General features: G+C 39.9%; 1 long non-coding RNA gene and 6 other non-coding genes across 7 annotated transcripts; 5 read left to right on the forward strand and 2 right to left on the reverse strand.

Annotated features, from left to right (window-relative positions):
• Positions 1 to 5,925: 5,925 nt before the first annotated feature.
• TRNAK-UUU (transfer RNA lysine (anticodon UUU)) lies at positions 5,926 to 5,998 on the reverse strand. The gene has a single exon. It is a non-coding gene; the product is annotated as a tRNA-Lys (tRNA).
• An 891-nt stretch (positions 5,999 to 6,889) lies between these two features.
• On the forward strand, positions 6,890 to 6,961 carry TRNAA-CGC (transfer RNA alanine (anticodon CGC)). Its single transcript has one exon. It is a non-coding gene; the product is annotated as a tRNA-Ala (tRNA).
• Positions 6,962 to 7,495: 534 nt separating this feature from the next.
• TRNAI-AAU (transfer RNA isoleucine (anticodon AAU)) lies at positions 7,496 to 7,569 on the forward strand. Its single transcript has one exon. It is a non-coding gene; the product is annotated as a tRNA-Ile (tRNA).
• Positions 7,570 to 8,641: 1,072 nt separating this feature from the next.
• Positions 8,642 to 8,713, forward strand: TRNAP-AGG (transfer RNA proline (anticodon AGG)). Its single transcript has one exon. It is a non-coding gene; the product is annotated as a tRNA-Pro (tRNA).
• Positions 8,694 to 19,400, reverse strand: LOC135230732 (uncharacterized). The gene is made up of 2 exons (XR_010321394.1): positions 18,705 to 19,400; positions 8,694 to 18,218 (listed from the first exon to the last, which is right to left on the reverse strand). It is a non-coding gene; the product is annotated as an uncharacterized LOC135230732 (long non-coding RNA).
• Positions 9,955 to 10,027, forward strand: TRNAK-CUU (transfer RNA lysine (anticodon CUU)). Its single transcript has one exon. It is a non-coding gene; the product is annotated as a tRNA-Lys (tRNA).
• A 2,473-nt stretch (positions 19,401 to 21,873) lies between the features above and the next one.
• Positions 21,874 to 21,961, forward strand: TRNAY-GUA (transfer RNA tyrosine (anticodon GUA)). The gene is given in 2 exon segments: positions 21,874 to 21,910; positions 21,926 to 21,961. It is a non-coding gene; the product is annotated as a tRNA-Tyr (tRNA).
• The last annotated feature ends 3,122 nt before the right edge of the window (positions 21,962 to 25,083 follow it).

Below are 25,083 nucleotides of genomic sequence, written 5' to 3' on the forward strand. Positions count from 1 at the left end.
TAGGGACAATAATTTAAAGATAGGTGGAAAGAGAAACATCAAGTATCACCTGACGGGTACTCCTTGCCTCATTCAGTAATTATTACTTACATCCCACATGTCAGGAGTTATGCTGGGCAAGATATATCAGAGCTCAGTCCATTAATCAATTAGGCATGAGTGCTAAAAGAGTGCTGTCTACACACTTTAGCTGTGGTATAAAAGAAGTGTATAAAGCTGGCAGGTATTAGGAGTGTGCCAAGGGTGGCAAAGCAAGGGCAAAGGAAGAGATTACAGGGAGGAGGGCATGCCATTAAGGACTGGTTCATTGATTCATTCAGCAAATATTTATTGAGCTTCAAATGTGTGCTAAGGCTACAGGGAAGGGCCAGAGGGCCCTGCCCTCACCAAAGCAAAGAAATATTCTGCTTCCATAGAAGGAGAAAAAGCTATCCCATTTCAGGAAAGAGTTAAAAAAAAAAAAAAAGCAACAGTGAAAAGCTCCAGGGTTTGACTCCATGGTCTCTCAACCATCCCTCCTTGAAAGCAAAGCTCAAAAAGGACCTTACACTAACCTCCAGCCATGACCTTTGGTGGGAAGCACTAGAAAGTGCCCACACCTTTCCACAGACCTGGCAGCCACAGGTAAGTTGAGGTTAGATGAAGCATAGGAGCAAAGAAGGGGGTTGTGGGGTGGAGTACAATCAGAGATAAAGCCAGTTCAGAAGGGCTTCTTTCTCTTGGAAAGGACTTCAGATTTTATCCTGTCTTAAAAGTTTTAGGCCAGGGGAAAAGCCCGAGCAGATGTGCATTTTACAAAAACCTCTGTGTCCGCTGTATGGTTGAATTAGAAAGAGATATCGGAAGCTGAAGTTTTCTGACTATACAACTCCCAGCAATGAGCTCTTTCAGTAGCTTTTTTTTGGTGTTTGATGATATCCGGGGTAATGGAGACAAATTAACATACAGGTTTAGAGATTAGGAGAATGACGTAGAACGGAGATATAGTTTGTTCAATTAATCCAGTGTCATTTTATAACCGTCTACTATAAGTTGCCCCCCCACGTGTCTGTCAGTTTGTCATACTGCCGGGGCTTGTGTGTTGCTGTGATGCTGGAAGCTATGCCACTGGTATTCAGATACCAGCAGGGTCACCCACGGAGGACAGGTTTCAGCTGAGCTTCCTGACTAAGACTAGGAAGAAGGACTTGGCAGTCTACTTCTGAAAAGCATTAGCCAGTGAAAACCTTATGAATAGCAGTGGAACACTGTCTGATATAGTGCGGGAAAACGAGCTCCCCAGGTTGGAAGGCACTCAAAAGATGACTGGGGAAGAGCTGCCTCCTCAAAGCAGAGTCGACCTTAATGACGTGGATGGAGTAAAGCTTTCGGGACCTTCATTTGCTGATGTGGCACGACTCAAAATGAGAAAAAACGGCTGCAAACATCCATTAATAATCGGAACCTGGAATGCGCAAAGTATGAATCTAAGAAAATTGGAAATCATCAAAAATGAAATGGAACGCATAAACATCGATATCCTAGGCATTAGTGAGCCGAAATGGACTGGTATTGGCCATTTTGAATCAGACAATCATATAGTCTACTATGCCGGCAATGAGAACTCAAAGAGGAATGGTGTTGCCTTCATCGTCAAAAAGAACGTTTCAAGATCTATCCTGAAGTACAACGCTGTCAGTGATAGGATAATATCCATACGCCTACAAGGAAAACCAGTTAATACGACTATAATTCAAATTTACGCACCAACCACTAGGGCCAAAGATGAAGAAATATAAGATTTTTATCAGCTGCTGCAGTCTGAAATTGATCGAACATGCAATCAAGATGCATTGATAATTACTGGCGATTGGAATGCGAGTGTTGGAAACAAAGAAGGATCAGTAGTTGGAAAATATGGCCTTGGTGATAGAAACAATGCCGGAGATCGAATGACAGAATTTTGCAAGACCAACGACTTCATTGCGAATACCTTCTTTCACCAACATGTACGGCGACTATACACATGGACCTCGCCAGATGGAACACACAGAAATCAAATTGATTACATCTGTGGTTTTTTATGTGGAAAGAGAGGATGGAAAAGCTCAATATGAGCAGTCAGAACAAGGCCAGGGGCTGACTGTGGAACAGACCATCAATTGCTCATATGCAAGTTCAAGCTGAAAGGGAAGAAAATCAGAGCAAGTTCACAAGAGCAAAAATATGACCTTAAGTATATCCCACCTGAATTTAGAGACCATCTGAAGAATAGATTTGATGCATTGAACACTAGTAACTGAAGACCAGACGAGTTGTGGAATAACATCAAGGACATCATCCATGAAGAAAGCAGGAGGTCATTGAAAAGACAGGAAAGAAAGAAAAGACTAAGATGGATGTCAGAGGAGACTCTGAAACTTGCTCTTGAGCGTCGAGCAGCTAAAGCAAAAGGAAGAATTGATGAAGTAAAAGAACTGAACAGAAGATTTCAAAGGGTCTCTCGAGAAGACAAAGTAAAGTATTATAATGACATGTGCAAAGAGCTGGAGATGGAAAACCAAAATGGAAGAACACGCTCGGTGTTTCTCAAGCTGAAAGAACTGAAGAAAAAATTCAAGCCTCGAGTTGGAATAGTGAAGGATTCCATGGGGAAAATATTAAACAATGCAGGAAGCGTCAAAAGAAGATGGAAAGAATACACAGAGTCATTATACCAAAAAGAATTAGTCGATAGTCAACCATTTCAAGAGGTTGCATATGATCAGGAACAACCGATGGTACTGAAGGAAGAGGTCCAAGCTGCTCTGAAGGCATTGGTGAAAAACAAGGCTCCAGGAATTGATGGAATATCAACTGAGATGTTTCAACAAACAGATGCAGCGCTGGAGGTGCTCACTCGTCTATGCCAAGAAATGCGGAAGACAGCTTCCTGGCCAACTGACTGGAAGAGATCCATATGTATGCCTATTCCCAAGAAAGGTGATCCAACAAAATGTGGAAATTACAGAACAATATCATTAATATCACACGCAAGCAAAATTTTGCTGAAGATCATTCAGAAATGGCTGCAGCAGTATATCGACTGGGAACTGCCAGAAATTCAGGCTAGTTTCAGAACAGGACGTGGAACCAGGGATATCATCGCTGATGTCAGATGGATCCTGGCTGAAGGCAGAGAATACCAGAAGGATGTTTACCTGTGTTTTATGGACTATGCAAAGGCATTTGACTGGGTGGATCATAACGAACTATGGAAAACACTGCGAAGAATGGGAATTCCAGAACACTTAATTGTGCTCATGAAGAACCTTTACATAGATCAAGAGGCAGTTGTTCGGAGAGAACAAGGGGATACTGATTGGTTTAAAGTCAGGAAAGGTGTATGGCAGGGTTGTATTCTTTCACCATACCTATTTAATCTGTATGCTGAGCAAATAATCTGAGAAGCTGGACTATATGAAGAAGAACGGGGCATCAGGATTGGAGGAAGACTCATTAACAACCTGCGTTATGAAGATGACACGACCTTGCTTGCTGAAAGTGAAGAGGACCTGAAGCGCATGCTAATGAAGATCAAAGACCACAGCCTTCAGTATGGATTACACCTCAACATAAAGAAAACAAAAGTCCTCACAACTGGACCAATGAGCAACATCGTGATAAACGGAGAAAAGATTGAAGTTGTCAAGGATTTCATTTTCCTTGGATCCACAATCAACAGCCATGGAAGCAGCAGTCAAGAAATCAAAAGATGCATTGCATTGGTCAAATCTGCTGCAAAGGACCTCTTCAATGTGTTGAAGAGCAAAGATATCACCCTGAAGACTAAGGTGCGCCTGACCCAAGCCATGGTATTTTCAATCGCATCATATGCATGTGAAAGCTGGACAATGAATAAGGAAGACTGAAGAAGAGTTGACGCCTTTGAATTGCGGTGTTGGCGAAGAATATTGAATATACCATGGACTGCCAAAAGAACGAACAAATCTGTCTTGGAAGAAGTGCGTCGAGAATGCTCCTTAGAGGCGAGGATGGCGAAACTGCATCTTACATACTTTAGACATGTTGTCAGGAGGGATCAGTCCCTGGAGAAGGACGTCATGCTTGGCAAGGCACAGAGTCAGCGGTAAAGAGGAAGACCCTTAATGAGGTGGATTGACACAGTGGCTGCAACAGCGAGATCAAGCATAACAAGGATTGTAGGGATGGCTCAGGACCGGGCAGTGTTTCATTCTGTTGTGCATAGGGTCGCTATGAGTCGGAACCGGTTCGACGGCACCTGACAACAACAACAACAACACACTCTCGGAGACCATGTCAGAATCATTTTGGATCTAATATTCAATTTTGTGGACTCCCTTCCCCGACCCCTTATTTTGTGAAGTTTGTGACAGAGAGTTGTCCCTTTGTATTTAAATAATGCTAATGAAAGCTTTTTTTCTTTTGAGCAATCTCTAAGCATTGTAAAGAAACTGTGGGGTAACAACCGAAGTGTAGTAGCCCCTACAGACAGGAAATCTTTCCTCTGAAGCTGTGTGGACTTACTAAATTTATGAGGTGACGGGTACTTTAAGAAGACATGTCTTGTGTTGTTGTCATAGCAGTAATAATAATGGACATTGGGTTACCACTTCTGCAGTGTTTTTCATGTTGTAAAATGCTATGCTGTCTCTGAGACTTGAGCTCAAGATGCTCAGATTATGTAACTGGTGTGCTGCCTCCTATGCTAAGAAGGAAACTGTTGGGAAGTGTTCTGTTATTTATGTTTATGTAGAGGTTATGAAGATCCCTAGGTAGGACTTGAGGTTTGCGCTTGTCTACTAACTGAAAGATTGGTGGTTGGAACCCACCTAGAGGCACTGCAGAAGAAAGACCTGGCAATCTGCTTCCATAAAGATTATAACCAAGAAAACCCTATGGACTCAGTTCTACTCTGCAACATACAGGGTTGCCATGAGTTGGAATCAACTCAAAGGCAACAGTGTTGGTTTTCTTTTTTTATTGTGGAGGTATGCAGCCTGTTCAACAATTTTTGATGGAAAGGAAAAATCTAATTTCTCCATTAGCTTCTAGCTGAAAATTCTGGTTTGGGCTATTACCAAAGGAAGTCTCAACCAAGGATTGCGAGTTGTTTCTTTAATGCTTCCACCAGAGACAGTGTTGGTACTGGTGTGCTCCAGTGACTTGAGGTTTTGGGTCACGTGAGGAAGGGGATTTGTATTCAGAGAAAGGGGCGTGGCAGGTGGTCACTCACACAGCCCTCACTGCCCGGTACCACCTATACTTCATCTTTATGATCACCCTACAGACCAATGAGGGGGATGTAAAATCAATTTAACGGTCGATACTAACCAGCATTTTTAAGAGGATAGAATCAGAAATATCAGAATACAGTTCATGTGGTAAGAATAATTAATATTGCACGCAATTTTTGTTTCTGTTATATGTGTGGCCGGGTTGAGAAGTAAACTCAACTTTGCGCTATAGGTCATGGGCAAAAAAATTTTAAACTTCTGCCCCTCTTGGTCCTCAGTTCTGAGAGACAGCACTATATCTATACAGTTTACCTGGGTATCTCCAGAGCCTAAGAAAGCAGAGCATCAGTAAGAAGCATACAAATGTAGGGAAGAGGAAGCAGCTCTGCGATTTTGTTGCTTTTCAAGAAATAGCTCAACCTTTGATAATTTACGACATTGTTATCGAAACTTTTGCTGGTGCCTTTGATGAAATGATTTTTGTGCCGTTTATGGCTCCCAGCCATCTGCCCAGAATTCTAGGCCCCTCTATTTCCCCAACAGATCCTAGGGTTTGGGCTGTACGCCGTGCTTAGCATTGCCTCTCATTTAGTAAGATCACCCTCTGATTTGAGTTTACCTTCTTTCCCCTTACTATTTATTGAAACAAAAATACAGGAAATAAAACGGGAAAAACAGAAAACAACGACGCCCGAACAGGGACTTGAACCCTGGACCCTCAGATTAAAAGTCTGATGCTCTACCGACTGAGCTATCCGGGCTCACGCTAAGCTATGCTATCTTATTCGACCCTGGCTAAACTGTTTCGATATTTGAACTAGAATGTGATCTTAGAACTTTCAGATGTGATTCTGTATGAAGTTAGTTGTTCAGAAAACGCTCGTTAATAAGGTAATTAGCATTATCTTTCTATATATAGAGTAGATACATGTCATGTATAGTATATTTGCAGATGTAGAATTCAGTGCAGTCAAGAACAGAGAATGGCTTCACACCTCGAAAAATGTAATCTATGTCACTGAATTGTACATGTAGAAATGGTTGGATTGGTGCATGTTTTGCTGTGTATGTTGAACACACTATATTCTCAAAAACAACAACAAGGAAATAAAATTGAAAAAACAAAACAAAACTAACAGAATGCTGGCATTCAGTTCCTAGGCTCCCTAAAGAAATATTTTAAATATTCTATATTTGAGCCCAAACAGAATTTTCCAAAGGAAGCCGATCCGATGCTGGCGGTTGTAAAGGAGTCAGTGTATCATCTTTTCAGGGAGGGACTCACTTTGGACACCTGAATGAGTGGAGGGACAGAGGGAGCTGTTTGATCCCGCGCTAGCTCTTAGCTGCCTTTGGAAAAAAGGAAAAACGAAAGAAGCTTTCAAGGGAGAGTCTTACTCTTTTCTTGCCGAACGTCCAGGTAGTTAGTTATGACCCCACGGTCTCTAGGTTAAATGTTTGGCAAGAGTCCGATGGATGGAAGGTTTCTTCTGCTTGGGAAGTTGATGAATGCTGCCCCATCAACTATTTCAATATTTTGTTAAATAAATAAGAGAAAATTTAACCTCATTAAATCCTAGAACTGTAGGCGGGGGGAAGAAAACTGGACTCAAAGAACTAGGGAGAGCTACAAAGGCGGCTTTTCGAGGGCTGGGGATGTAGCTCAGTGGTAGAGCGCATGCTTCGCATGTATGAGGCCCCGGGTTCGATCCCCGGCATCTCCAACCTTATTTTAGACGCTAATACTATTAAAAAAAAAAAAGAAAGAACTGTTTTTTTTTTTTTAAATGTGAAATCTTTGTTTCTATCAACCTTTTTAGCAATATACTGTAGTGTTCTTTTAGCCGTTACATATACAACTGTATATGTAGAGAAGGAACAGGATTGCGTTGAAATATTTTGGAATATCTCTATCTGAAACGAATGGAGCGGGAACGTAGGAAAACATTCCCAACAGACAGATACCCGAAGAAGAGCACCTGGAATATTGCTTGGGACTCTTTAATGAATTTGTGATATTACGGGCTTGTGGTGCAGAAAAAATCTTGACCTGAGAACATTAAAAGGGAGGAGGGAATATTGTTGTACCCACGTTGCTGAGTCATGGAACGAAAGAGTGGGACAAACATTGGAAAAAGGGATGAAGCCTACCTTTACATGAGCTAAGTCGGCCGCTGGGACACACGAGCCTCTAAAATAGGACATCAAGAACAAGACTAAACTCTTGTTATGAACTTGAAAGCCTCACTAACGGAAGCGGCCGGTTAGCTCAGTTGGTTAGAGCGTGGTGCTAATAACGCCAAGGTCGCGGGTTCGATCCCCGTACGGGCCACTACTCGTTTTCTCACTTCCGCGATTAAATTCGCTAGATTTTCCTGGTCTGCGGTAAAAGACAGACCCCCACAGGTAACATATTGCCTCAAGACCGAACCGTCCTACGCAAGCCCTGAGAACTCCTTTTCGCAAGTCGGAGTGCTAAAAAATTTGCCTTAAAGAAGCAGAAAAGCACCAGGACACCTTAAGAGCTCGATTTAAATCCTTAAGAAGAGTGTCACCAGTTTTTTTTCAGTAATCATACACGGCTCTGGAACAGTCTGAAAACATGAGTAAGTCTTCAGTTACTGAAATGTGAAGTGAGAAGGCACTGCTCATTATCTCCAATTGCTAGTTGAGGTTCCTCATTTGAGGAGAGCATCCACTCACATAACAAGGGAGGAACCCCATCCTTAGAGATACATTTTCTTGTTACCTTGATTTCTCAGGTAAGGAAGGACTAAGCCCTTTTCCAGAACCGATCTTGCCTTCTGTCACCAGCCTTTTCGTTCAGGTTGGCTGACGCCAGCAGTCTCTCTGCGTCCCATTTCGTGATGTTATTTGTTTTGACTCAGCCTCATTTCCCACCAAAACAGCTTTCAGCACCCTAATTATGCATTCCCCTCTTCCTTGTACTGTTAATTTTCTCTATTTAATCATGACTGTATAGTTGTGTGTCCTGTTCAGTGAACCTCAAATGTGGGAGACACAATAGAGCCAACACAGCTCGTTTCATCCCGTGTTTATTGTCATTCAACAGCTCCACGTGAGTTTTGAGACCGTGCAAACGGTTCCCCAGTCATCCTCGGTTAAATGTACAGGTGAGCTAGGGAGCCTCCGGGGACTTCGATTTGTAGGAGTTCAATTTCTGCATTTTCGACAAGAGCAGCGGATGTTTCTCATACAACGGAGGGGTCCTTAATAAGGCTTGGGTTGTGAGAAAATTCGGGGAAGTTCTGAGAACCACGCTGATCTGGTTAAAAGCATTCAAAGTGAAATATAAACACAAATTTTAAAAAAGGCAGAACACGAAAGCTGAACAAGTCAGTCAATATTTAATACATTTGTAAATTTCCGCTTACTAACCAGATGGCTCGTTGGTCTAGGGGTATGATTCTCGCTTAGGGTGCGAGAGGTCCCGGGTTCAAATCCCGGACGAGCCCATTTTTCATTTCTGGCCTCTCACAAATTGAATTACAAGACCTGAATTATGGCATCGAGTACAAATGTGTGGACAGAATATGCTTGTGATCTCTATAAATGAACTGGTAACTTTTCTAATCAAAAAAGAACAGGTACTCTTTTACAATTTTGGCTTTTCTTGCGTTTTCATTCGGCTCTCAAGTAACTTCAAAGGCAAATATTTCCGGTTCTGCCAGAAGTTCCGACTCCGCGATTGTGACCAGGAAATGTGTAGAACAATGGTCCCATCTCTATTCAAGGTCATCCATCATTCATTGCTCACATCAGAGAAATCGATTTCAATGGAAAAATCAAAACACTGAACTATGGAGTCTGGCCTTGGAAAATATTTATATGGGTTTTTCAACTTCCCTCTGCGGCTTTTCTTGTTAGCATAGCTTTGAGTATTCCCCAGTTGCATGGAATCAGGGTTTCCTGTTCCCTTCTTGAGAAGACGGGCATTTTTTTCCCTCCTAGAGCGTACCGTCGGTGTACTCATTAAGCAAATATTTACCTAATTGTGGTCAACGCGCTTTTGCGGTCAGCGGTAAACAAAACATGTAAAAATCACTGGATCCTATATTTTAGCGGTTGTCAGATACTTTCTATTAAAATATAATCGCGACACCCTCCCCCGTCTTTTCTGCGTATGTAAGCTGTCACTGCAGAGAGGGCGACAAATGAACAATACGAGGTGTGAAAAGGAGGGAGAAAACCTCAGAGATTTTTTCAGGGCCACATTGAAAATATATATATATACAAATACATATTTTTTTTACATCGACGTGGCACCGTGGCAAAAAAAACTGACTGGTATTGAGGACAGGAGAGGAACTCCTGTATGGGCTAGAGAGAGAGCACAGGATTGTGTCTGGGCCTTTTGGGTCTCGTAGGCAACCAGGCCTGGAGGTCTGGGAGTGCCAGAGTTGGGGGTCACTGTAACATCCAGAGGCTCCAATTCTTGGTTCCTGGAAACATTTCGAGGTCTGTCAAGACAGGCTTGGGAGAATGAAGGAAGATGTAGAAAAAGTAGGTGGAGTGTAAGTTAATCATTCAAGATAATGCTTACATTCTTTAGGCTTCATGTAATCTTACCTATGATACAAAAATATACCATTTGATTACATTTAGAATCCTAGCAATAGTCCTTGCCCTAGGGAGGAAAAAAAAAAAAAGCTAACATATCTTCTTATAATTATTAGGGAATCCAACATGCATAACTGCCCGGCTAGCTCAGTCGGTAGAGCATGAGACTCTTAATCTCAGGGTCGTGGGTTCGAGCCCCACGTTGGGCGGCTGCTTTCAGTTTTTTAAGTCATTCAGTGCTTGTCTATTGATCTCTGCACACTCCTACTACCCAGAAGTAGAGAAGCAGTCTGCTACTGTAAAGACTTACAGCCTTGAAAGCCCTATGGGGCAGTCCTACTCTGTCCTACAAGAGTGGCAATGGGTCAGAATTGACTGACGGGTTGGGTTTCGGGTATACTAACCAAGAGGAAAGCAGTTCAAATCCATCAGGCGCTCCTTGGAAACTCTATGGGGCAGTTCTACTCTGTCCTACAGGGCCGGTCTCTATAAGAATGGACTCGACGGCAGTGGGTTTTGGTGGGTTTCCCCAGTAATTTCAAATACAAGGTCACACACCCCTGTCAGGCAAGGCGCATTTACAGAGGTAGACGCTTTCAAGATGAAGTATGCAATCATGTAATTACCGTAAGTAGCTTCCATTTTATGGAGTTGAACTATTCCAACAATTCCTGAGACTCCTGAAGGGTTTAGCTTCGGCGCCTCCTCGGAGGCTAGTTAAACACAAAGATGCCTAACTTCCACCTGGTTTAGGATCTAGGTCTGTGTACGCATGCATGGGTGCTGTATATTTAACAAGATCCTCGGGTGATTCTGAAGCACAGCTCCCACTAAAACAGGATGCAGGGGGAAAGATAGATGTTAGAAAAGGTAAAGCCTGAAAGTGAAGACAGTCCAAGCAAAGGGAACAGTTTGCTGGGCAGAGGCTCTGAGGCAGCAGTGTCCATGGAGTTTTAAGAAAGGAGGCTCCACTTTTGGGCCCAAACAGGTGTCAATATGGAATAATGGGAGGTGAGTTTTCTATTACCACTGTCATACACCGTTGTCAGTTCCTTATCACCCATACCTAGGCTGCACCATTGATCTCCCAATAGTTGGTGATAGACTATATGCCATTTCCAAAACTTTTTTGATTCTGTATTCGAAACTGATGTCAAGGGACACTTTGAAATGCTGGTGAGAGCAAAGTGTAACTTGCTAAAAAAGCAAACGCTTGCTTTGATTCCCATGACTACTTAATTGAGAATGACAACAACCAATTAATTTACAACTGATCTTAGCAAACGGATATACATTTCAGAAATCAGAAGATTAGGACCTTTATAAAATCATCTCTATGGAGGGGAAAAATCTAGGATGTAATGCCCAGGTTTGATTTTGTGTGTGTTTACAATATTCTGATTGTTTATATAATCAGGCCAGTAGGAATACTAGCTCTTCGTTCTGCAAGCCACTGTAACCATTTGGTCTTTATCAAGCCTTTATAAGGCTGTGGAGACTGCAGAGCATAATGACACTAACCCACCAAGATATTCTATATCTGCACTATCCAATATGTTTCTGTTAGCCACGTGTGGCTATTTAAATTTAAATTAACCAAAACTAAGTAGATTTAAAATTCTCTTCCTTAACCACACTAGCCGTATTTCAAAAGCTCAACCAGATGTGGTCAGTGGCTTCCGTATCTGACCCACAGGTACTAAATCACATCAAAAAGTTCTATTGGACAATGCTGTTCTATGATTCTTTAATGATTCCATACTCATGATTTCTAAATTGTGTGCCACGGAGGCCCTGAGTTGCTGTAGTCACCTCACAGGGGTGCCATGGGATATTTAAAAAATAATTTTTTGTAATTTTTATTGTCGTATACACAGAACATAAACCAATTCAACAGTTTCTACACATACAGTTCAGTGGCATTGCTTACATTCTTCAAGTTGTACACCCATTCTCACCCTCCTTTTCTGAGTTGTTCCTCCCCTATTAACATATACTCATTGCCCTCTAAGTTTCCTATCTAATCCTTCAAGTTGCTGCTGTCGATTTGATCCCATATAGACAGATCTTAAAAGAGCATAAAGCTCAAGGCAGACATTCCTTTACCAGTTAAGCTAAACCATTTTTTGGTATTAAGGAGACTTCAGGGGATATTTTTGGTTTAAAGAGTATCTCAGGGCAATAATTTTGGGCTTCATCCAGCCTCCACGGCTCCAGAAATGCTGGATTCCACGAGATTTAGAAATTCTGTTCCGTACTATTCCTCTTCTGATCAGGATTCTTCTATAGATTTTTTTTAATCAAAACGTTCAGTAATGGTAGCTGGGCACCATCCAGTTCTGGTCTTGTGGCAAAGGAGGAAATTGTTCAAGGAGGCAATTAGCCACACTTTCTACTCTATTTCCTTCTATTCCTAACTCTCCTTCCTCTGTTGCTCCAGGCAAATAAAGACCAATTGTTGTGAGATATTTTAATGTTTTAAGAGAAACATAGTAACATCCGCCAGGAACTAGCTCTGGGTAGTTCAGTTTCAGCATTGGATAGTGCTACATTCCTTTTAATGATGCCACATCTTTGGAAAGCTGGGTTTTTGGCAGTTGCTGTGATTAAAACGTACACCATGAACATCAATATGGAACACAAAGAGTGGGGGTAGCGGTGTCCAGTCTGATGCCAAGGTTAGAGAAGTTGTACAATGCCCAACAGACACACACATCCCTTTACTTGGTAACTGTGGTCATTTAAGTATGAAATAAAAAATACTGTTTTCAATTCACGTATTTTTTCAAATGGCTAGAGGTTGTTAGAACATAAATACCTGGAACTACCTACTTAATAAATGGAATTGTTATTTATTTATTGGCCTAGGGACACTGTGGGGAAAAAAAAAGGGATTAAAGGTGCCAGGAACTGGAAAATTCTGGGCATCTCTGTACTCATCTCTTTACTAAAATGCCACTTCTTACCAGCAGTAACCTGGAAACTTGTGGATTCCATCTTCCCTTATAATGATGTAGAGAAGGAATCCTAGACATTAAGGCTTTTTAACCCTCATAAATGTTCATAATTTTTTAAGATACTGCTTAACAAGATTTAGTAATTAAATTAGCTTCATGAGTAAATACGGCCTGCTTGGTGGAACATGCTGTTTTAAAAATTCTTTTAACCTTTCTTCCTCAAAGCATAGTGGTTTAAAACAAAAACAACAAAGAACAAAACCTCTCTCAAAAGAATTTGTGTTTAGGGCATATAAATACAACTCCACGCGATTACAGACAACTAAAGGGAATATGTTGATAACTACTGAATACTGCATTTTAATTCCTAAGATATTTGATCCATGAAATTCATGTTCATCAAACTCACATGCTCCTTATTTTAAAATTCAGTTTATTTCTTTATGTAATACATTCACAATGTTCAAATGTAAAAAGCATAAAGCGAAGTCTCTCACTCAACAGTTTAGTTACCACCTCTTCAAAAAACAGAAACAGAAACAGAACAAAACCCCTGAACAACCCAACCACTGTTATTAATTTTGTCTATATCCTTCCAGGACTTCTTCATACATAAACTAATATATACAAATTTTTTATTTTCCCCTTTTTTATAAAAAGATAACATACCACTGTTCTGTACAATGCATATAATCATCAAAGATTTTTTCATATCAGCACATAAAGCGCCCCCTTCCTCCTTTTTTTAGAGCTGTAGCCTTCCATTATATGGATATGCCGTTTCTTTTATCAACCTTGTACTGGTGGTCTTTAGGGTGTTCATGCCATTAAAACACCACAGCAGCGAATAACTTCCTATAGGTCATTCTGCACATGCACAAGGAGATTGGTTGAATAAAAACCCGAATAACTTCCTATAGGTCATTCTGCACATGCACAAGGAGATTGGTTGAATAAAAACCCTAGAAGGCAGGGTCAAAGGGAACGTGCTTTTGTAATTTTATAGATATTGCCAAACTGTGCTCCACAGAAATTATATCAATTCATTTTCCTTAAGTAATGTCTGTTTCTTCACAGTTTCACCAACCCAGTGTTCATTTGGTCAGTCTGACAGGTAAAAAATAGTATCTCAGTATTTTTTTTTTTCTTATTAGGAGTGAAAGTGAGCATCTTTTCACCTTTTATAAGTCACTTACATATCCTTTAAGTGAATATCTGTTAACAATATGCTCTTTCTAAGTAAGCTCTGGGTACTTCAACAAGGTAAATGAATCGGGGGGAATTGCCCAATAGTACCCTTGATCATCTACCTGCGTTGTGGGCCTTCTGTATCTCTCACGGGCAGAAGCCAGAGGTCTGAGCAGTACGATGAGTCAGTCAGCAGTCACATACATAGCTATATGATCGAAATGGAAAACCATCTTAAAACCTGGCAAAGTATTTAGAGACAAACACAATAAATTTGTTAGTAATATGTATGTGTAGGACAATGCATTTGGACAAGTAAAGCAAAGTAGACAACATAAGACAAAATATTAGATATTTAATTTGTTGTTGTTAGGTGCTGTCGAGTCGGTTCTGACTCACAGTGACCCCTATGTACAATAGAATGAAACACTGCAATTTAGTCCAACATGAACTGAGCACTCACTGGTCCCAAACAATATGTTGAGTATGGAAGATAAAGATAGAGTAAGACCCAATAGTTGCCTTTAGGAGCTTGGTTTTTCCCACTTCCATTCCATTCACCCTACCTCTGAGAGAATTATCCTTCCGAACACAGATATGATCTAAAGATGCTTCTCACCTGTCAAGAAAACTATCTGCTCTCAGGACTTATTCTGCTAGAGCCAAGACTGTGCAGATGAATGGCATAATAAAGGTCTCTAGATGTAGCAATTTCTTTTCATAGAAAATGGCAACCAGCTATTCTTCCTCTCTACCAACGACAGAACAGCAGAAAATGTGTTTAAAATATACCATAAAGGATACAGCTGAGATGCAGCAAAAATTTGTTTGCCCGACAGTGAGATGATTTTGTGGGGGCAGGTCATAGAACTTCCTAAAGAGAAAATTTTTTTCTTTAACTTCATTCTGATGGAGCAGTTTATACCAGCATTTCTCAAAACATGTTCTAGTATCACACAGATCATTAAGGAAGGTTACTCTAAGTAAAGATTCCGTTGCTAAGTGCACTTCAAAAACACTAGCTTTGAGAAAGCTAAACATGTTCCTTTACTGGAGGACTTCACAGAGCCTTGACTCTGCTCTAAGCCTTGTGAGTATCCAAAAGGGGTGTACTGCGCATAGGTATGTAGATACAGCTTTTGCCACTTAAAAATTTTTCTGTGCTAGGCAAATCAATTACATGATCAGACTCTCAGTCTCCTATTAAAGGGGAGTAATACTTGTTCTGTGTATTCAGCTTACAGGGTTGTTATGAGACTCAGCTAGGATAATATCTGTGAGTGTTTTCAGAGCACACAAATCACCTTTTGGACATAACACCTGAACTCCACCAATAGGTGACCTTCTTCGGGACATACTTTATCATCTGAGAATACATCAATGTTTAATGCACATACAGGAGACTCTAGGGAGGCTTCAGAGAGGGAAAACAGTAAAATAAAGAGAGGTAAGAAAAAGGACACCTTCTCCTTGATGCCTGTAAAGAATCCAAGTACAGGGCAAGAAAGTGCCTTCCACAGTTCTTAGCTAAAGAGTCCACAGGTGTAACAATTAAAAAGGGAAATGCTCCAGCTAGCAATCCTGCCCTGTCCCAGGGCTGCACTGTGAGGACGGGCCAGGTGACTGAGGATAGACCTAGACTAGCCACACTGAAAGAAGGCCTCTCCGGGGAGGTCTCCACTCTCCACATCACTTTGGAAGACTGTGTGCAAGGACATGTAGCTGAAAGGATTGGGAATAATCAGGAAATAGGTTATCTCAGATTTCTTCCACATTATCTTTCACCAAATTCTTCTGCAACTCAAAGTCTTCTCGGAGTTCTCTACGTTGTACCCTTTCTCCATGAGACTCAACCAAGCCACTTGATTCTGTTTCTACTTGCTGTGTTTGGCATGAATGGCCTAAGATATTACATGGATTCTTCTAAAGTCAGAAGGGATCTTGACTGGAGCAATAAAATCTTGGACAAATCACCTCTCTGACAATATTAATTCCTACCTCATAGTTTTTTATTCACTAAAATTTCTTTATTTAGCATTAACAACAATTATCATTTATTAAGACCTGCCACAGGCAAGGCACTATGTTGTGTGCTTGCAAGCTAACCATGAACACAACAAGACAGACATAGTCCCTGACCTGTCAGTGAAGGGTATGTAATATCTAGTACAGAGCAGATACTTTGGAGTGTTTCCTTACAGCTATGTAATGTCTAGCAAAGTTTTATAAACTTTACCATTTAATTTTCTTATATCCTGGTTCTTTTGGTTTTTCCTCTTTTTAATCTTACAGTTCTAGCATAGAATACATTTGCTAAAAATCATGGAGGCTTAAGAAGTTACAAATCAATTTAAACAAACAAAAAAACTCAAGGAAAAACATCAAATTTTACCCTGGAAATACTGATGCTAGTTGTTAGTTACAAAGTGCATTTTAATCTGGTTATGACAGTCCTTGTCATGGATTGAATTGTGTCCCCCCAAAATATGTGTCAATGTGGCTAGGCCACGATTCCCAGTACTGTGTGGTGGTCCTCCATTTTGTGATCTGATGTAAATGCCCTATGTGTTAAATCCTAGCCGCTATGCCATTGGTTCTGATCCTGTTTTGGAGTGAGCTGTCCATTATGTTAATGGGCAGGACACAATCTACAGGACTAGGTTGTATCTTGAGTCAACTTCTTTTGAAATATGAGAGGGGTGAGCAGAGAGGAAAGGGACCTCAGTACCACCACAAAAGAAGACCCAGGAGCACAGTGAGTCCTTTCGGCATGGGGTTCCTGTGATGAGAGGCTCCTAGACAGGGGAAGACTGACGACCAGGACTTCCCCCAGAGCTGACAGAGAGAGAAAGCCTTGCCCTGAATCTGGCGACCTGAATTCAGACTTCTAGCTTCCTAAACTCTAAGAGAATAAATTCCCATTCGTTAAAGCCATCCACTTGTGGTATTTGTTACAGCAGCACTAGATAACTAAGATAGTCCTCATGTTAGATATTTGTAATTAGTCTATGAGGAAAAGTGATTTACCTTAAGGCAGGGCAGCTGCTGACAAACATGACTAATTTAGCTTTGCCATGTGTAATCATTTTCAATGTCTGCCTGTGGTTCAGCACGTATTTTACACTTTCCATTATGAGCAATCCCATAACCTTGAATTTTAAGTATTCTGAGTCATATGTCCAAAACTGAAATCCTTTAACTCAATGACTCAAACTTATTCTTTGAGCTTTTAAATTTTGTACAGCCTTTGGGGACTGAAACTGCCATATTTGTCTCTATGTGTTCCCAGGAACTTAGAGTACTGTCTGGTATAGTCAGTGCTTAATACAAGTTTGTGAGTATAAAGGTCACTGCTGATTACATATTAATCTCAAAACTCCAACAACTGAAGTCTTTGTTCAATTATGACACTGAGCCCAACATTAAGAAAAAAAAATCAAGTAACTTTTAGATCTTGCTTACATATACTTGATACTGGAATGAATCCAAAATAGCTCGCTCTACTTTTGTCGTAAGTGATTTTAATCAATCGTGTCCTTCAAAAGCCCCATCTTGGGCTTACTTAATTAAGTTCACCCAAATCTGATCTCCTGTGTCATCTGAATTCCATGTACTTAAGTTTTTTCAGACCTGTTAAGGATTAAATTGTTAACCTTATGCTTCATCTGGTGTATTCTTGAACTCATAGACTCTAAACCTCTCAAGGACGACACCCAGATGAAAGCCTTTCAAAACGTCTTATGTGGGTTCCCCTGCTTGAGCCTGTGGGGTGGGCAGTGAGCAGCAATTTCATGTATTCTGCTTTATAAATGCTATTTCATTTGATATTCAAAACGACCCTGTTAGGATATCTATTATCTTCATCATCCCTACCATGCGTAAGACACAGAGAAGGCAGAGGTCACACAGTAGTGAGAGAAACTGCATTCAAAAGTAGCCTAAGGGGCTCCAAAACCTGTGTTCCGTCCATTCCATCCTACACACTACTAAATGACCTGTCATACAGCTGTAACTTCTACTACCGAAACTCATTATCTACTTCTATATAGTGTTCAACAGTGTCTATGTATATGATTAGTTCTTGTTAAATATTACAATACCGTACATATTAAAACACATTTCACAGAAGTTGGTTCTGCACTCACTCCCGTCTCTGTAATGGAGGCCGACACTCCAGTTTCCTGTGTGGAACATCAGCTCGCAAGAACTCCAGGGGTCTTCCCCAACCTCTCAGCAGGCACGCAGTAAACCTTTACTGAAGGAGTGAATGGAAGTTCATGAATGAACAGAAGAACGTTACTTTGCAACACGGGCCGCACTTAAAATAACATTTATTTGACCGACAACTATGAGGGTGCACAGCGCGCATTATAAAACTTCCTTCTCCCATCGCCGGTGTGGTTTTAGGCCGGGCCGGTTGACAGCATAGCAACTGCCATTGCCTCCCCACCGCGGTCCCCAGCCTCCACGGCCGCACACACCCAAGCCTTCCCCGCACGTGACCCCAGTGACGTCACGTGACCCATCCCGCCTCCGACCCGCTCCCCGTCTCCGGACCAATCTTGCGTCCCCGCCCCCAACGGCCCGCGGAATGCCCTCATCTTCTGCTTTCCGTCCACCATTTCCCTCTTAACCCTTCGCAAAAACCACCCTGCTACCAAACACACAGGGAAAGAAAGTGTGTCGGGTGGTTAGAGTGAGGAAGCTGACAAAAGTGTAAAAGAAGGAGAGCTACAAGGACCTTCAGGCCAAAACAGCCGTCGGGCGCCGACACAGAGAACTCTCCCGCGAAAATGCGGGAAGGTCTCGCGATGCTTCCTTTTCCGTGTGCGTTAGGGCGCCGTACCAGTCGTCTCAAAAGTTGTAGCCGCCTCCTAATTAGCAAGTCAAATAAGCCCTGAGCCAGAGCGTAGATGTTCTCAGATTCCGGCTCCGGCTACTGGGCTTGGGGACCACATGCGCTCCTGACCCTCTCTCGTCTCGCAGGGTTCGGAAGAGGTTGAACCCGCAGGAGAGGTTTCGGAGACTCTCATCTCCCTCTCGCATCTAAGAGTATTTATGAAGGAGAAAAAGAAAAGACCACCAAATCCTTCCTGCTTCCTGTTTTCGTGTTGGGTTATATTTTATTTTGAAAATAATTCTGAGTATGAATAGAAGAATCACACATGATTCCTGACCTACAGGAATACATGTTATTTACACACATCCCTAGGGATCCTCCAAATCTGCCACTTCCCCCTCTCGCTCAAGTCTCCTTGAGGCCTGTCTCAGCCTCTCTGTGAATCTGCTGAAATGTGAGACAAGAGAAAAGGAAGGAAGGAGTGGATCCTGTCTCCCTGCAGGTGCAGGGCTGCACACAAGGTCCCTTAAGTATGAGCCCCAATCCACAATCATAACAATTCATAGACCACACTTGTTATACACTGGATGGTACTAGTGGCAGATCAGACTTTTAATAAGAGGGGTCACGTTCCTTGTGAATCAATATTTATTTCAGGGGAACCCAATTATTATCTTTCACAGTAAAGAGCCTGTGGGGAGAGTGGTAGGAAACAGGGACTCTCTTTAATGACTCTTTTCGGTGAGGCCTTTCTGTCTTGTGTGGAAAACAGAACTGAGGGGGCAAATCGGAAACCAATTTGAAGATCACAGGTGTCCTGTCAGGACATGGCCGGGGTCAGAATCAGGTGGTGGTTGTAGAATTTCAAAAAAATGGAGAAGATTAGAAAACGTTAAGATGACAAAGATCTCAGAACTTTAGAAAAATGCATACGGATAGCTAAGGGAAAGGTACAAATTGAGAGTGATAAGGGAGATGTACTAGTTAAAAAAAAAAAACCTTTAAAAAGAAATTAATGGAGTCTTTAAAAAAATTCATATTGACTTTAAAAAATAAGTCGATTATATTTACCAGGCTTCCTCCAGCCTTCAGATTAAGTAATCATCTAAAATGTAAAACTAGGCAAGAGCAACAACAAAGTGGCTACATGTCTTTTCAATGTCATCCTAGACCTACAGCATTTTCAAACAGATTTGCCCAAGGATAATCTCATTCTCTAGTCAGAGAACACTTTTTTTTTTTTTTAATCCGTGTTAATTTTATTGGGTGTGATAATGGTGATGTGGATAAGTATAATAATCACTTAATTTTTTAGATACATGCTAAAGTATTTAGGGTTGAATTGTCATGATCTCTGTAACTTAGACCAAATGGTTCAGCACACAAACAAATGAACACGTTCTTGAAGTTTTATAATTTTAAGTTTTACATTTAGGTGTGTAATCTATATTGAGTTAATTGTTTACATATGGTGAGTTATGGATGGAAGTTCATTTTTTTTGCATATGAATATCCAGTTGTTCCAGTGCCATTTATTGAAAAGACTACCCTTTCTTTACTTAACTGCCTTTGCACCTTTGTTAAAAATCAGTTGACCATATATACATGTGAGTCTTAGTCAGAGAATACTTAAGCTTGAAGTATTTTGGACTGGATAATTTTTGGTTGTGGGAGGCTGTGCATTGTAGATGGTTAGCAGCATTCTTGATCTCTGCTTATTACCTGCCAGTAGCATCTCCTCAACCCTGACAATCTCCTCATGTTGTCAAATGGGAGGCAAAATTGTCGCTGTGGGGAATCACTGCTCTATGAGTATGTGACTTTGATTTACTACTTATTGATTAGGATATTTTACAATTCTGTAAGGGTGAATGAACTTCGTCTGATAAAGGTGTAGTTATTTTCAGCCCTGTTTAAAAAACTACAGTTGTATTGCCCTGTAGGGCATTTTCCAGTCTGTATCTCGTTTAGCCATATTATTACAGCATTGCTTCTTTCAGTGACTATAAATACTGTCTTTCCTATAATTCTTCGAACCAGTTTTACCGTCTTACTGGCTCTCTTACTGAGTTAAGTCTTTTGTCAACTGTTCATCTTTCATTTGTATGAGTCATGCATTTAAAGTTTCAAAAAGTGTATTTTGATAAAACAGATAGTTCCAATTGGAGTGAGGATGAAATAAAATTTTACACTTCATACTGGTCCCACTCAAAATAAGATGTTTCATGAAGACTTTATGTTAATGGCCAACTTAACTAACAACCTGCTTTTAATATTTACCCAGGAGGAGGGGAATATAAGTCTTTGTACCACAGAAGAGTGAATACTTGTCTCATTGGTCTACTTGCATGAGTGGGGTCATTTGCCCTATACATGTGGTTCCATCATGTGACAAGGTAATGACCTTTAATGTAACTTGAAGATGAACCAAACAGATACCTGACGTTGGATGCCACCTCAGGTGAATTTCTCTGCTCTTTGGTCTATATCTAAGTCTTATAAACTGCTCTTTCGTTGACAAGGAAGCGTAATAGCCATCTGACCTTTCAGTCATAGAAAACTACATTAGAATTTTTCACTTTGCAAAATTAACTGATACTTGAGTGACATATTACTTTCTACCTCTGTGTTAGGGTAGATCAATAAAAAATATATTGTTTTAGCTCCCCGTCGACAGGTTGTTAAGAATCAGTGTTATGGTCTGGTTTATCTACAGGGACTAATGTCAAGTGAAGAACATTTTAGTATGCTTATTTCCCTCTCTCTCTCTCTGTTAATTATTAGAGGTCAAAATCGAGATTCTCATCGCTAAGCCTTTATCAGTTACTTGTTTATCCTAACATTTAATTTTCCTTTTTTGCAAAGTGTTGAGTGGCAGTGTTCCAGTTTTCTCCCTGGTCGGGGCAGAGGACCTCTGAATGTCGGTTCTGGAGGGGTGCTGGATCACAGATAACGCAGAGGCCGCAGGGCGGGACCTGTTACCAGCCGGGGCAGCTGAAACTGCAAATGCGTGAGCCTCCAACCTCGCGCAGAGATGGCATCCTCGGCGGGTTCCAAAGACTCCGCGGGTCCTTCGATAGCTCAGTTGGTAGAGCGGAGGACTGTAGTGGAGGCTGTCAGGCATCCTTAGGTCGCTGGTTCGAATCCGGCTCGAAGGAACTCGTCTTTTGTAATGTTTTTGCACCATCGGAAAGGCACATTCTATTTACACGTATCTTTTACGTGCGTCTATTAAAGACTATCCTCGATGTGCGGCGTATTGCTCTATTATTTTTGAATCATTGGTCTCCATAACAATTATTAATACGTACAATCAGACTTCAGTCCTAGTTTATATACGAGCGGGGGCTGTGGAGTACCCCCGAGCGCTGACGAGATGGATCAGAGACAAGGCCGCTGGACTTGGGGTCCCGAGAAGAGTCTCCTCCCCCAACCAGGAGTCCGAAGCCGCAGAGAGGGGCGGGCTGGTAGGGCGCAGACTCGCTAGTAATTGGTGGTACACATGCGCCCCCTTGTGGTCCGAAAGTTCTGAGGCGCAGGGAAGGTTTTTTCCAAGTGGAGCGCTCAAGCTTAGGCAGCCAAGGTTTTTTCCAAGTGGAGCGCTCAAGCTTAGGCAGCCGCCCAAGGCGTCGGGGTCCGGATACAATTCAGGAGAGTACCTTTCCTTTTCCGTTTAATTATGTCACTGTGGTTCTCACTACTCCTGAGATACTTCGATGGATATCAGAATTTCCTGGGGAGATTTTACAAAGAGCCTATACTTTGGCCACTTTGGAGTTGATACCCAGACACTGGCATTTTGAAGAGCCCCCTAAAAGCCGTTGTCATCGAGTCCCTTCCGACTCACAGCGAGCCTATAAAAAGCTCCCTAGATGGTGTTAATGTACTGCAAGGTTTGAGATCCACTGCTAGAAGAAAAACAAAGTTTCTGGGGGAGATAATAGAAATAAAATAAAATAATTGGAAAAGTGGGCAGGATTTCTTCCTCATGTGGGAAATTATCTCGCTTAACAATAGAAAGCATTTGCTTATTTAGTGCCAATTCCATTAATATATATTATATATTATTACATAAAATAATATATAATATAATATAATAATATAATACAATATAATACTACAATATAATACTACAATATAATACTACAATATAATACTACAATATAATACTACAATATAATACTACAATATAATACTACAATATAATACTACAATATAATACTACAATATAATACTACAATATAATACTACAATATAATACTACAATATAATACTACAATACTACAATATAATACTACAATATAATACTACAATATAATACTACAATATAATACTACAATATAATACTACAATATAATACTACAATATAATACTACAATATAATACTACAATATAATACTACAATATAATACTACAATATAATACTACAATATAATACTACAATACTACAATATAATACTACAATATAATACTACAATACTACAATATAATACTACAATACTACAATATAATACTACAATACTACAATATAATACTACAATACTACAATATAATACTACAATATAATACTACAATACTACAATATAATACTACAATACTACAATATAATACTACAATACTACAATATAATACTACAATACTACAATATAATACTACAATACTACAATATAATACTACAATACAACAATATAATACTACAATACAACAATATAATACTACAATACAACAATATAATACTACAATACAACAATATAATACTACAATACAACAATATAATACTACAATACAACAATATAATACTACAATACAACAATATAATACTACAATACAACAATATAATACTACAATACAACAATATAATACTACAATACAACAATATAATACTACAATACAACAATATAATACTACAATACAACAATATAATACTACAATACAACAATATAATACTACAATACAACAATATAATACTACAATACAACAATATAATACTACAATACAACAATATAATACTACAATACAACAATATAATACTACAATACAACAATATAATACTACAATACAACAATATAATACTACAATACAACAATATAATACTACAATACAACAATATAATACTACAATACAACAATATAATACTACAATACAACAATATAATACTACAATACAACAATATAATACTACAATACAACAATATAATACTACAATACAACAATATAATACTACAATACAACAATATAATACTACAATACAACAATATAATACTACAATACAACAATATAATACTACAATACAACAATATAATACTACAATACAACAATATAATACTACAATACAACAATATAATACTACAATACAATAATATAATACTACAATACAATACAATACAATACAATACAATACAATACAATACAATACAATACAATACAATACAATACAATACAATACAATACAATACAATACAATACAATACAATACAATACAATACAATACAATACAATACAATACAATACAATACAATACAATACAATACAATATAATATAATATAATATAATATAATATAATATAATATAATATAAAATTAGTTCCACTTTTATCCTGTCTCAAAAAAGGTGATTTCGAATACCTTGGAGAAGTCCTCGACGGCAAAGACCTTAGATCAAAGCAAGGAAGAATCGTCTGAGGATCTTGTGCTTAGCGAATTTTTTTTTAACCTTCCTCTTCATGCTCCGGAACTTTTATCCATTACGCAAATGATCCTCAAATTTTGACGTGTATCAGAATTACCTGGAGAGCTAATAGAGAACACCGAAGCCCAGGCTCGTTGAAGTAGGGTGGTAGTTTGAGAAAAAAAAGACACTGGAGACTATCCCTAACAATAGCTGGAGACTGGTCTAAATTGGAGGCTCTCAATTAACTCCCTGCTTTTTGAAAGTGAGTTGAGGTTAAAAGGAAAAATAGTTCAATTTTCAAAGATAAGGTTTGGGATTTGGATACAAAGTTTATTAGATAGTTCTAGATTGAGCTTGCCAAGACACCTTGGATTCTAATCCAGATAGGCCCTCCACCGCAATTCCCCTCTTATATTTTAACCTGTATTCCGCCATATTCCAGCACCGCTAAACACCTCAGTACTACCTAAGATACAGCTGGATGACTCCAGAAGAGGAAAAGTGGTTGTAAAAAAACAAATCTCAAACACACCTACATATTCTTTGGGTCTCCATCATTTCCATAAGAAATGGGAGTGCATCTGCCCTAGTTGCAAGAACTTGAAGTGAC

This window comes from Loxodonta africana, chromosome 1 (assembly GCF_030014295.1).
Source record: "Loxodonta africana isolate mLoxAfr1 chromosome 1, mLoxAfr1.hap2, whole genome shotgun sequence".
In the NCBI taxonomy this organism is placed as follows: Eukaryota; Metazoa; Chordata; class Mammalia; order Proboscidea; family Elephantidae; genus Loxodonta; species Loxodonta africana.